At 40.3% G+C, this 12,555-nt stretch overlaps 1 protein-coding gene across 3 annotated transcripts in view; it reads left to right on the top strand.

Annotated features, from left to right (window-relative positions):
* Window positions 1–12,555, top strand: part of UBAP2 (ubiquitin associated protein 2) — a 120,945-nt gene that overhangs the window by 12,488 nt on the left and 95,902 nt on the right. Inside the window, exon 3 of one of the 3 annotated variants that reach the window (XM_082467529.1) lies at window positions 8,431–8,578. The exons of the other annotated variants lie outside the window; for them this stretch is intronic. The gene's annotated coding sequence lies outside the window, so the exon portion shown is untranslated. The remainder of the gene's footprint in view (window positions 1–8,430; window positions 8,579–12,555) is intronic. 3 annotated transcript variants of the gene reach the window in all.

Here is a 12,555-nt window from a genome sequence, read left to right as displayed (position 1 = left end):
CTGAAGTTCTTTTCACATCTTGGGGAGTTTGGAGATTTTCCAGTGTTGAGTATTGTTATGGCTTTTCTGTGCTTGAAAATAAGAAGCAAGAGTTAAACTGATATTACAGTTTAAGATAATGTTTTGGCTTAGAGTATCAAGAATAAAAAAATCTTTGATTCTTTAATTTTTTTTTAATTTTATTTTTGGCTGTGTCAGGTCTTTGTTGCGGCGCGTGGGCTCTGTAGTTGTGGTGTGCGGGTTCCAGAGTGCGTGGGCTCTGTAGTTGTGGTGTGCGGGTTCCAGAGTGCGTGGGCCCTGCAGTTGAGGCACACCTGGGCTCAGTAGTTGTGGTGTGGGCTTAGTTGCCCCGCAGCATGTGGGATCTTAGTTCCCTGACCAGGGCTCGAACCCATGTCCCCTGCATTGGAAGGCGGATTCTTAACCACTGGACCACCAGGGAAATCCTGAAAATCTTTGATTCTTGATCTTTGTAACTGGTTCTGGTCAATATGACTTGACTAAAAGAAAGACTTGGCTCATTGAACTTGTATCCCCAAGATTGGTGAGGTAGATTAGCCTATAGCTCGACACCTTCCCCTTTCTTTTTTTTTAAAATAAATTTATTTTGTTTATTTATTTTTGGCTGTGTTGGGTCTTTGCTGCTGCGCACGGGCTTTCTCTAGTTGCGGCTAGCGGGGGCTACTCTTGGTTGCAGTGTGTGCGCTTCTCATTGCTGTGGCTTCTCATTGCGGAGCACAGTCTCTAGGCGTGCGAGCTTCAGTAGTTGCAGTACGCGGGCTCGGTAGTTGTGGCTCACGGGCTCTAGAGCACAGGCTCAGTAGTTGTGGCGCATGGGCTTAGTTGCTCCGCGGCATGTGGGATCTTCCCGGACCAGGGCTTGGACCCGTGTCCCCTGCATTGGCAGGTGGATCCTCAACCACTGCGCCACCAGGGAAGCCCCACCTTCCTCTTTCTGACTGGGTCTCAGGAAGAGAAAATAAATAACCCAAAGGGAGAAGGCGACTTCCTTGCTTATCCCCTTCCCTATGAAGCCCTTGGGACGGAGCAACTAGCGAGAAGTTAATCTTGCTCTGATGGATGTGGAGCTGGAGGGTGGTGGCAGAATGGGAGTGAGGGTGTGAAGGCAAAAAATTTACAAAAATATGTCTCAGTCTTCACAGACTAAGACTATTGGCATTACGTCTATCCTGTTCTAATGACTCTTGAGACTTCACTTGATTCTCGCGAGAGGATAGGTGGGGATAAATGCAGCTGAACATGGTTGTGGAAGAGCCAAGTCAAACTAAAGTTAGAGATAGGAGAATTTGAGATGGGAGCATTCAGTTGGCAATTTATTACTCTTAGTTGTGGCATGCATGCAGGATCGAACCCTGGCCCCCTGCATTGGGAGCATGGAGTTTTACCCACTGGACCACCAGGGAAGTCCCTCTTTTTTCTTTTCTGGTTTTTTTTTTTTTTTTTTTTGGTGCCTGATATAATGCATGCTAACATCAGTGAATCAGTGGTTGTCTCTTAATCATTCAAGCTACCATAGAACAACCTGGGGAAAATCAAGAAACATTTAAGGGTTTACTCTGTGTAAGGCTTGGGTGGAAAGTCATCTCGCCCCCACCCCCCGAAAGACAGCAAATCAGTGATTAAAAACAGTGCAGATGATTTTAAAACAAATGACAAGGAAACAGCCTGAAAGATTGTATTGTCGTTGGGTTCGAAATTATTTTTGGAACGTGGCCATACTATGCTACCCAGAAGCCATGCAGATATGTCAATGCTGCCACTTTTGAGAAAGAAGCCAAGGACAAGAAGGATGATGATATGATGAATTTATTTAGGAAAGTAAGTTCCTAGGCATGTCCTGGAGTTAGAATAGTTCATACTAATTCCTCCCATTACCCATCATGTGGCTAAAATAACTGATGTAGAATCAGAAACAGTTAAATCATGTTTATTGTACTGTATTTGCCAAGGAAGAGAAGTATGGCATTTTAGAAGGCAGTTATATCAAAAAAGCTTGGAGCCAAAAACATTTTGGCCCCTAAAGAATTTTCTTTCATATTCCCATAATATACCCAACTTCTCAGCTGAATAGTGTAATTGAAGTGCTAATTATAATGCTACCTTGCTTTTCCATAATAGTTTATATGTTAATGTTCTGTGATAAAAGTACGATATAGTCTTTTCTTGTGGATTACAATGATGCAAAACAAATGATAACACTGGAAGGCTGGCTATTCACTAAACTATTAACAGTAGTTATTTTGGGGTGGTGGAACTGTAGGTGGTGGTTTTATTTTTCCCATTTTTCAGTGTTTTTTGGAACTTTGTATGACTGTTACACAGTCATACAGTAAAATAATAAAGTGAAATTATGCTTTTTGCAGCTTTCTCACCTTTCCATTTGAACCAGTTGGATCAAAGCTTTCATCTAAGGTTCTTTGAGGGCAGCAATTCTCAAATTTTATTGTTCATCAAGCCTTGTTTAAACATTTCTGATTCACTAGGTCTGGGATGACCTTGGAATTTGCATTTGTGACAGGTTCTCCGGTGATGCTGATGCTGATGCGGCTGGTCCAGACACCACACTGTGAGAGCCGCTGTTCCCGAGTAGTGGCCTGACATCCTGGCTGCACGTTAGAAATATGGAGAGCTTGTGTTTTTTTTTTTTTTTTTTTTTAATTAATTTTTATTGGAGTATGGTTGCTTGACAATGTTGTGTTAGCTTCCACTGCACAACAAAATGAATCCGCCATACACATACAGATATCCCCTCCCTTTTGGACTTCCCTCCCATTTAGGTTACCACAGGACATTAAGTAGAGTTCCCTGTGCTATACAGTATGTTCCCATTAGTTGTCTATTTTATACATAGTATCAGTAATGTATATGTGTCAATCCCAGTCTCCCAGTTCCTCCCTCCCCACCCCTTTCCCCCTTGGTATCCATACATTTGCTCTCCATACATTTGTTCTCTTTGTCTGTGTCTCTATTTCTGCTTTGCAAACAGGTTCATCTGTACCATTTTTCTAGGTTCCACATACATGTGTTATTATATGATATTTGCTTTTCTCTTTCTGACTTACTTCACTCTGTATGACACTCTCTAGGTCCATCCATGTCTCTACAAATGACCCAGTTTCGTTCCTTTTTATGGCTGAGTAATATTCCATTGTATATATGTACCACATTTTCTTTATCCGTTCCTCTGTTGATGGACATTTAGGTTGCTTCCATGTTCTGGCTGTTGTAAATAGTGCTGCTCTGAACATTTGGGGTGCGTGTGTTTTTTTCCTCTGGGTATAAGCCCAGTAGTGGGATTGTTGGGTCATATGTTAGTTCTGTTTTTAGTTTTTTAAGGAACCTCCATACTGTTCTCCATAGTGGCTGTATCAATTTACATTCCCACCAACAGTGTATGAGGGTTCCCTTTTCTCCACACCCTCTCCAGCATTTGTTTGTAGATTTTTTTCCTTTTTTTTTTTTAATAGCTACTTTATTTATTTATTTATTTATTTATTTATTTATTTATTTATTTATTTATTTTTGGCTGCGTTGGGTCTTCGGTTCGTGCGAGGGCTTTCTCTAGTTGCAGCAAGCGGGGACCACTCTTCATCGCGGTGCGCGGGCCTTTCACTATCGCGGCCCCTCCCGTTGCGGGGCACAGGCTCCAGACGCGCAGGCTCAGTAGTTGTGGCTCACGGGCCCAGCTGCTCCGTGGCATGTGGGATCTTCCCAGACCAGGGCTCGAACCCGTGTCCCCTGCATTAGCAGGCAGATTCTGAACCACTGCGCCACCAGGGAAGCCCTGTTTGTAGATTTTTTGATGATGGCCATTCTGACCGTTGTGAGGTGATACCTCATTGTAGTTTTGAGTTACATTTCTCTCATAATTAGTGATGTTGAGCATCTTTTCATGTGTTTGTTGGCCATCTGTGTGTCTTCTTTGGAGAAATGTCTATTTAGATCTTCTGCCCATTTTTTGATTGGATTGTTTGTTTTTTTGGTACTGAGCTGTATAAGCTGCTTGTATATTTTGGAGATTAATCCTTTGTCCATTGATTCGTTTGCAAATATTTTCTCCCATTCTGAGGGTTGTCTTTTCATCTTGTTTATGGTTTCCTTTGCTGTGCAAAAGCTTTTAAGTGGAGAGCTTGTCTTTTAAAAATAGATATGTAATTTATATACCATAACATTCATCCTTTTAAAGTATGCAACTCGGTGGTTTTTAGTATATTCACACAGTTGTGCAAACATCACTATTTCTAGAACATTTTCATCATCCCAAAAAGAAGCTTCCCATTAGCATCTGCCCATTCTCTCCTGATCCCATCTACTAATCTACTTTCTGGCTCTATGGATTTGCTTCTTCTGGAAATTACATATAAATGGAATAATACAGTATACATATGTGGTCTTTTGTGACTGGCTTCTTTCACTTAGCATAACATTTTCAAGGTTCATCCATGTTGTAGTTTTTTATCAGAAATTTTATTCCTTTTAGTACTTGAATAATACTTCATTGCGTGGTTATATCACAGTTTGTTTATCCATTCATCATTGGGTTGTTTCTGCTTTCTTGCTGTTATGAGTAATACTGCGTATGAACATTCCATGTGCACATTTCTGGGTGAATATATGTTTTCAGTTCTCTTGGGTATGTACCCAGGATTGGAATTGCTTGGTCATATGGTAAGTCTTTGTTTAACTTTTTAGAAACTGCTTGGAGAACTTTTAAAAAAGAATACTGATGTTTGGGTCTTACCTATTCTGAGCAGCCTGATTTTAATAGGACCTGGTTTCATTTTTTAGAAGTTGCTCAAGTGGTTGTGCTACGCAACGAGGGGTGGTGATGGATGGTATCCACTATTCCAGAGTCTTAAACTTTGTTTATTTGATGATGGGAAATTCCCCATGCTTCCGGAGATATCACTGTTAAGTATCGGACATGGATAGAAAGGCACTTGTAGCTAATAAGTAAGCTAACAAACCTGGGTTGACATTCTGGTGTTTTCATGGAGTAGCAGTTTTTCTGGGCTCCTCCTTTACTTGTTTCACCATTCTGTTGGTTCCTTAGGCCCACTGTGCAACCACAGGATCAGAACATGGCAGGAGATAATAGCATAGTTATCTAGTAATTCCTTTTCTTTTTTTTTTTTTAATTGAAGTATAGTAGCTTTACACTATTGTGTTAATTTCAGCACAGTGATTCAGTATTTTTGCAGGTTATATTTTATTAGAGGTTATTAAAGATAATGGGTATATAGTAATTCCTTGTTGCCAGAGCCTGTGAGGAACTTAGAAGGTTTCAGAAATGGAGGCTGAAAGCAGAAAGCTGACTCTGTGGATGTGTCACTGTATATGTGGGTGGGTACTAATTCTGGGGGAGCAAGACCAGAGAATAACACACAGGAAGGTGAACAGAATCTGATATACGCAGAGCAAGAAAAAGTGTGTGTGAGTGTCTGTGTTTAGCAAGAATTATTACTGGATTTATGAGAAAGCCATTAATATTATATTCTGGTAAGTGGGTGATTTATAGAAATTCTATTTTAATCTAGTTCCAGTGTAAGTTTTTTGTATGTATGTATGTATGTATGTATTTATTTATTTATTTATGGCTGTGTTGGGTCTTCGTTTCTGTGCGAGGGCTTTCTCTAGTTGCGGCAAGCGGGGGCCACTCTTCATCGCGGTGCGCGGGCCTCTCACTATCGTGGCCTCTCTTGTTGCGGAGCACAGGCTCCAGACTTGCAGGCTCAGTAGTTGTGGCTCACGGGCCTAGTTGCTCCGCGGCATGTGGGATCCTCCCACACCAGGGCTCGAACCTGTGTCCCCTGCATCGGCAGGCAGATTCTCAACCACTGCGCCACCAGGGAAGCCCCTGTTATATTTTTAATTAAAAAAAAACTAGACCCTTTACTAGTCTTTATGGTGTAGTAACCCTCTAATGAATGTAACATCTTGGTATTATTTGGAGAGTGCTTGTTTGATTGCAATCTAAATAAAAAGTACAGTATTACAACTTGTAGGTCTTCTGAAATGCTGTATAGTATAGGTGCCCCCTCCAACCTCCATCCATTTTTTATAAAAATATTATTTTTTTTTAAGATTTTTTTTTCTTGGCCATGCAGCGAGGCATGTGGGATCCTAGTTCCCCGACCAGGGATCGAACCTGCTCCCCCTGCGTTGGAAGCGTGGAATCATAACCACTGGAAGTCTGAAACCCCCTTCCCCACCTTTTTTGAGAGAAAGGGCTGTTAGAAGAAGGGATTAAGACTGGTCATGAACAACGAGGGGCTTCTAAGGGTTAGGAGGGCAAAGAATCATAAGATAGCTGCTGAACTAGGGTCTTGGTTAAAGATAGGCTTTAGAGCCAAGAAATTAGCAGTGTAGGAGTGGGACACATGTAAGGAAGCAGCCACAGGCAGTTAAATACTTTTTCTCCCCTGACCTTAGGTAACCTGAAAGAGAAATATGACTATACCAAATAATTTTTGATGGCCTATAATGTTCAAGGGTTCATCAGCACTCATCTTTTCTGTGGGCAGATTATATGTACAGAATAGCAGATAACATTGTCAGCCAAGCCTGGGTGTAGGGGAGTTAACCTTGTCCACCAACTGCTAGAGGCCTGACCCTGCCCTCAGCAGCTGTGGAGAATAAAAGTATCAGCTTGGTCAGCTCCTGGCACGCAGGGCACAAGAAGTTTAGCTGCGTGGAATTGGGTCTCATACTAGAGTTCCTTGGCACTCCTTGGCACCGTAGCTGCCTTACTCTCTCCTGAGTTGGGGATGTAGACTTCCGCTTGTTGGCTGCTTTGGGCGTCCCAAATTTGTTGAGGTTCTTAATACAAATCAGTGTTGTTCTCTGCAGGAATGAAAAAATGAATTTCCTCTGCAGAAAAAGGTTGAGAATAATGGGTATTTTCTTAATAGAAAAAGCAAGAACATGGCTTCCCTGGTGGTGCAGTGGTTAGGAATCCGCCTGCTAATGCAGGGGACACGGGTTCGAGCCCTGGTCCGGGAAGATCCCACATGCTGCGGAGCAACTAAGCCCGTGGGCCACAACTACTGAGCCTGCGCTCTAGAGCCCGCGAGCCACAGCTACTGAGCCCATGTGCCACAACTACTGAAGCCCACGGGCCTAGAGCCTGTGCTCCGCAACAAGAGAAGCCACTGCAATGAGAAGCCTGCGAACAGCAACGAAGAGTGACCCCCGCTCGCCGCAACTAGAGAAAGCCCTCGCACAGCAACGAAGACCCAACACAGCCAAGAAATAAATAAATAAAATAAATCTATTAAAAAAAACCAAAACCCAAAAAACATTACAATAGACAGCCAAGGGAGCACCTGTGGGTATCTGAAAGGCTGGGAAGCTAGGTGAGATTCTGACCCAGAACCAGATCTTTCGCATCAGGTATGAGTTATGAAGGTGACGCCAACAGTAGTTATGCCGTCTTAAAGAAGAGGAAGCTGAGTTGGAGTCTGTTGTATATCTATAATTGATATATATGCTTGCAGCATAGCATAGTGGGTGAGAACACAGACTGTGGAGCCAGATGGCCTGGGTTTGAATCTTGACCTTACCACTTAACTAGCTGTGAATCTTTGTATGTCTTAAGTTTCCTGTCTGTAAAATGGGAGTAGTATTAGGATGTATTTCAGAATGTTGTCGGCAAGGTAATGACTTAATTCTGTATGCATAAAGCACTTCAGTGGTGTCTGGCACTTGGTAAACAGTATGCATTTGTTGCTATATTATTGTCATTACTTAATGGTTTCAGGCTATTGAGAATGAGTGAATGAGTCTTTGATACAGATGAAGGACCCCCTACCCATCCTTGCCAGTCTAACTAAGATAGTCCTGGCTCCATTGGCCTAAGGACCGAGTGAACAGCATCTCTGTCAGCATTCTTTTTTTTTTGGGCTGAGCCATGCAGCATGTGAGATCTTAGTTCCCTGACCAGGGATCGAACCCGTGCCCCCTGCAGTGGAAGCACAGAGTCTAAACCACTGGACCGCCAGGGAAGTCCCCTCTGTGAGCATTCTTGATGGAGACTAGCTTCTGTTCTTAGTAGTTGAGCTCTTAGCTGATTAAATAATTCATGTTGTGTGGGTTAATTATATTCTGTTTGAAAAAAAAAAAAGACATTCATTTTGCTGTTTCTGGAATATAATTTTTTCTTGATGCAGTGGATGAAATACTCTATGAACCTCCTGGTTTCAGAGGTACCTTCCAATGCTGACACTTTGTGATACTTACTATCTTAAATAAAGCCCTTTGTGCTTTCACCAAAGTTTTCACAGTTCTCAGCATGTTATCAACAAGTGTTCTGTAACTTCTCAGGATGACCAAATGTATCCTTGTTTTTCTGTTAGGGTTTACATGGTTTGTAGATAAATTTTTACCCAACAATTTTTTTTTTTTTTTTAGCCGTGCTGCGTGGCATGTGGGATCCTAGTTCCCCAGCCAGAGATCGAACCCACACTCGCAGATTGGAAGCACAGAGTCTTAACCACTGGACTGCCAGGGAAGTCCCCCAACAATATTTTTTTTATGCCTTTTTAATGTCTAACTTTAGGTAGGGTCCTCTTACGAGTTTGTGGTATTTGCTTATGTAAACTTTAATAGAAGTGCAGGTGGCTGTTAACCACGTCCAGTTCATTCTGAAAATCTGGAACACTTGAAAATGCAGCTGTTTCACTGAGGTATCTTATCTACAAAAAGTCCTTGAAAAAAATAACAGTTAATAAAACATTTTCTAAAAGTGTCCCTTTACAGAGACAGTCTTTGTACTTTAATCAAATTGGTTTATTCTGCTGGTTTACTTTCCGTCTATTACAAGTAATTTTAGACCATTCTTGCACTTTAGATAATCTAGGAAGCTTTATGTGGTATTTTGCTGATTTTGTTTTTAAGGAGGTTAAAAATGTAGTAGCATTTCTTACCCCTGTTAAAATCTATCACATCTTTTAAATTTACTTTGAATGAGGTGAGGTTAAAATCGGTGTTAAAATTTGGTTGTATAGATTGAATAACCTGGTGCTTCCTGCCACTCAAGAACTTGAGATATGTATGTTTGAGTTTCTACTGGATTATTTTTAGAATCTCTTGCTCTTGACTGTTTCTATTCTAAGAATTCTCTTGGAACCTGTTCCAGGATAGTAGTTCTTGGGGGTGGAGAGTGATAGAGAGGATGGAACACAAGAGTAAACTGAATTCCTGTGGCCTGGCAACTGGGTTGCTTATTGGAGAAGCACTCTCATTTACTACACAGAGCTTTTTTCCCAGAAAAGGGAACAGAGAATTTCCCCATATGGCAGTATGCTAAAGGTGTTGATTTTTTAAAAAATTTATTTATTTATTATATTTTTGGCTGCGTTGGGTCTTCGTTGCTGCGCACGGGCTTTTCTGTAGTTGCGGTGAGCGGGGGCTTCTCTTTGTTCCAGTGCGCAGGCTTCTCATTGCCGTGGGTTCTCTTGTTGTGGAGCACGGGCTCTAGGTGCTTGGGTTTCAGTAGTTGTGGCACACGGGCTCAGTAGTTGTGGCTCGTGGGCTCTAGAGCACAGGCTCAGTAGTTGTGGCGCACGGGCTTAGTTGCTCCGCGGCCTGTGGGATCTTCCTGGACCAGGGTCGAACCCGTGTCCCCTGCATTGGCAGGCGGATTCTTAACCACTGCGCCACCAGGGAAGTCCCAAGGTGTTGATTTTTATAGTCTAATTTCCATGACTTACTCATTTTCACAATTCACTGGTGGTAATTTTTAAGGATGTCGATAATGATTTTGGTAACTTATGCTTTTTACCTTGTTTTATGAATTCATTGTCTCCAGAAGCTTTATGTAAAACATAAGAAAATTTGTTGAATCATACATCCTGTTAACTTTATGTTTTCTGAGCTCTGTTTTTTCCCAGAGGATTTTAGTAACACTTTTTTTTCCCCCACTGCTTACTTTGTAAACTTGCACGTTTATCTTTAGAGCACCGGCTCTAGGCGTGCGGGCTTCAGTAGTTGCAGCACTCAGGCTCAGTAGTTGTGGCTTGCGGGCTCTAGAGCTCAGGGTCAGTAGTTGTGGCGCACGAGCTTAGCTGCTCTGTGGCATGTGGGATCTTCCTGGACCAGGGCTCGAACCCGTGTCCCCTGCCTTGGCAGGCAGATTCTTAACCACTGTGCCACCAAGGAATTCTCTAGAGATATAAAGTCTTAATGTTTATATTGATGCAGTGAATTAGTAAATTTTTTATAGTTTGAAATATAAGGAATTTATGGTTTTTCTGATTGACAAGTGAGAACTCAGATACATTACATCAAAGTGTTTGGTTGTAATAGCAAGACAATTAAGACTAAAAGTGTTTTTTGTAAGTCAAAAAACTCAATCCAAGCATCCATTCAGTTTAGCTTATTTCTGTACATGCAGATTTTCATCACCAGATGGCACTGCTGTAAGAAGAAATTCTCATTTTGTTATATTTAATGGACCTAGTTTATTTTCATAAATGGGGGCACTGAGGATTAAACCGTTAAAGATGAGTGAGAAAAGGATCACATAATTCAATTAAAAAAAGAACTGTTTTGAGATCTGTGGGTAAACTAAAAATGATTTTTTAAAAAAAATGTTTTACCCTGGGAATACCACTCAGCCAGGCAGATTTTGGTTGGATGCTTAACTTAAGATATTTAGCATAGAATTATAGAGTATTAGTGCTCAAAGAGATTTTAGAAAGAATCAAGTAATCCCTTTATTTCAGAAATAGTAGTATGTTTCACATTTGTATGATGCTTGACAGTTTCATATGTTTGTATTCATATCTGAGTACACTAAACTCAAAGAAAGCTCTTAAAATAATCGTGACTAAACAATTAACCTTGTTTATATAGTACAACCAAAACAATAAACCCAAACCAATAAAATCTCAAAATCGTTTAACTCAAAAAAGTATGCAAAGTGTATATTCATACTGACAGTGAATAGAGTAAAAAGTTTTAAACCGGCACATTGGGCATATTGAGATATTCTGGTTAATTGGTTATTTGCTATTTATAGTGTATTTATAAGGCAGTGCAGTAATATGCCTGTGGCCTTTAGCATTCCAGTTGACAGAGGACCTATTAAGAAAATTAGTAAATAATATTAGAACAGTTGATTCAGTGAAAAGCTTGTGAAACCTTTTCTAGCTAAAATAGGTTTCAGGGACATAATTTTCCTTCTAATGCCTGAAATGGTATCCTGAATTATGGTTCGTCTCCTCTCTAAATTTAAGATACACAGGTCCAAAAGATAACTAGAAATACTTGCATAATGTCATTTCATTAACCAGAGATGTATAAGATTTATAAATAGGGGAACATTGTTTCACATCATGGGAGTGCTTGCTTTGAGGTGTCCGTAACTGATTGTTTTAGAAAACAGAATTCAATTCATGTATTGTTCTTTTTTGGAATCATTGGCTCTGTTATGATTTGGTCTTTCTTACGTCATTCTTAATTTTTATAAGTTACCAGCTTCTATCACATGTCATTTCAACACATTTTTCAAATGTCTCTTATATTGACACCTATTTAGTAGTGAAGGGAACAAAACAAAATAAAATGAATTTCTGGTCTTAACTCGTTTATGATTTAAGGTTAGGAAGACAAGTTAGATATAGAAGAAATAGAGAATTGATAAGCTAAAATATGAATTGCATATATGCACTATAGAATTCAAAGGAAAGTTAATATATAAAAAGTATTAGGAAATATAATCCTAGAAATCTGTAGGCTGTTTTGGGATATTTTAAATGGACTTTGATGGAAACTTAAGGGCTATTTTGGTTATCTACTATGAAGTTCTGACAAACTCTTGCTGGTTTTCCTATTGGATAATTTTCTGTTGCTTCGTGTTTCATAGTATTTCTCTTTGTTTTTTTTTTCTTTTTTTAATTTTTTTGGCTGCACTGAGCGGCTTATGGGATCTTAGTTCCCTGATGACTGGGTATTGAACCCGGGCCCTCAGCAGTGAAAGCACAGAGTCTTAACCACTGGACTGCCAGGGAATTCCCCATCGTATTTCTTTCTTTCTTTTTGTTTTAATTGAAGTATAGTTGATTTACAATGTTAGTTTCTGGTGTACAGCAAAGTGATTCAGTTTTACGTATATATTTTTCATATTCTTTTCCATTATGGTTTATTACGGGATATTGAATATAGTTCCCTGTGCTATACAATAGGACCTTGTTTATCCATCATAGTATTTTTTTTTTAAAAGATTTCTTTGATGTGGACCATTTTTAAAGTCTTTATTAAATTTGTTACAATATTCCTTCTGTTTTATGTTTTGGTTTTTTGGCCCTGAGGCACGTGGGAGCTTAGCTTCCCGACCAGGGATTGAACCCACATCCCCTGCATTGGAAGGCGAAGTCTTAACTACTGGACCGCCAGGGAAGTCCCCAGTATTTCTTTTTTTTTTAAATTTATTTATTTATTCATTTATTTCATTTTTGGTTGCATTGGGTCTTTGCTGCTGCACGCGGGCTTTCTCTAGTTGCAGTGAGTGGGGGCTACTCTTTGTTGTGGGGC

This window comes from Balaenoptera physalus, assembly GCF_965194825.1.
Source record: "Balaenoptera physalus genome assembly, chromosome: 7".
In the NCBI taxonomy this organism is placed as follows: domain Eukaryota; kingdom Metazoa; phylum Chordata; class Mammalia; order Artiodactyla; family Balaenopteridae; genus Balaenoptera; species Balaenoptera physalus.
This window is presented reverse-complemented; position numbering and strand designations above follow the sequence as displayed.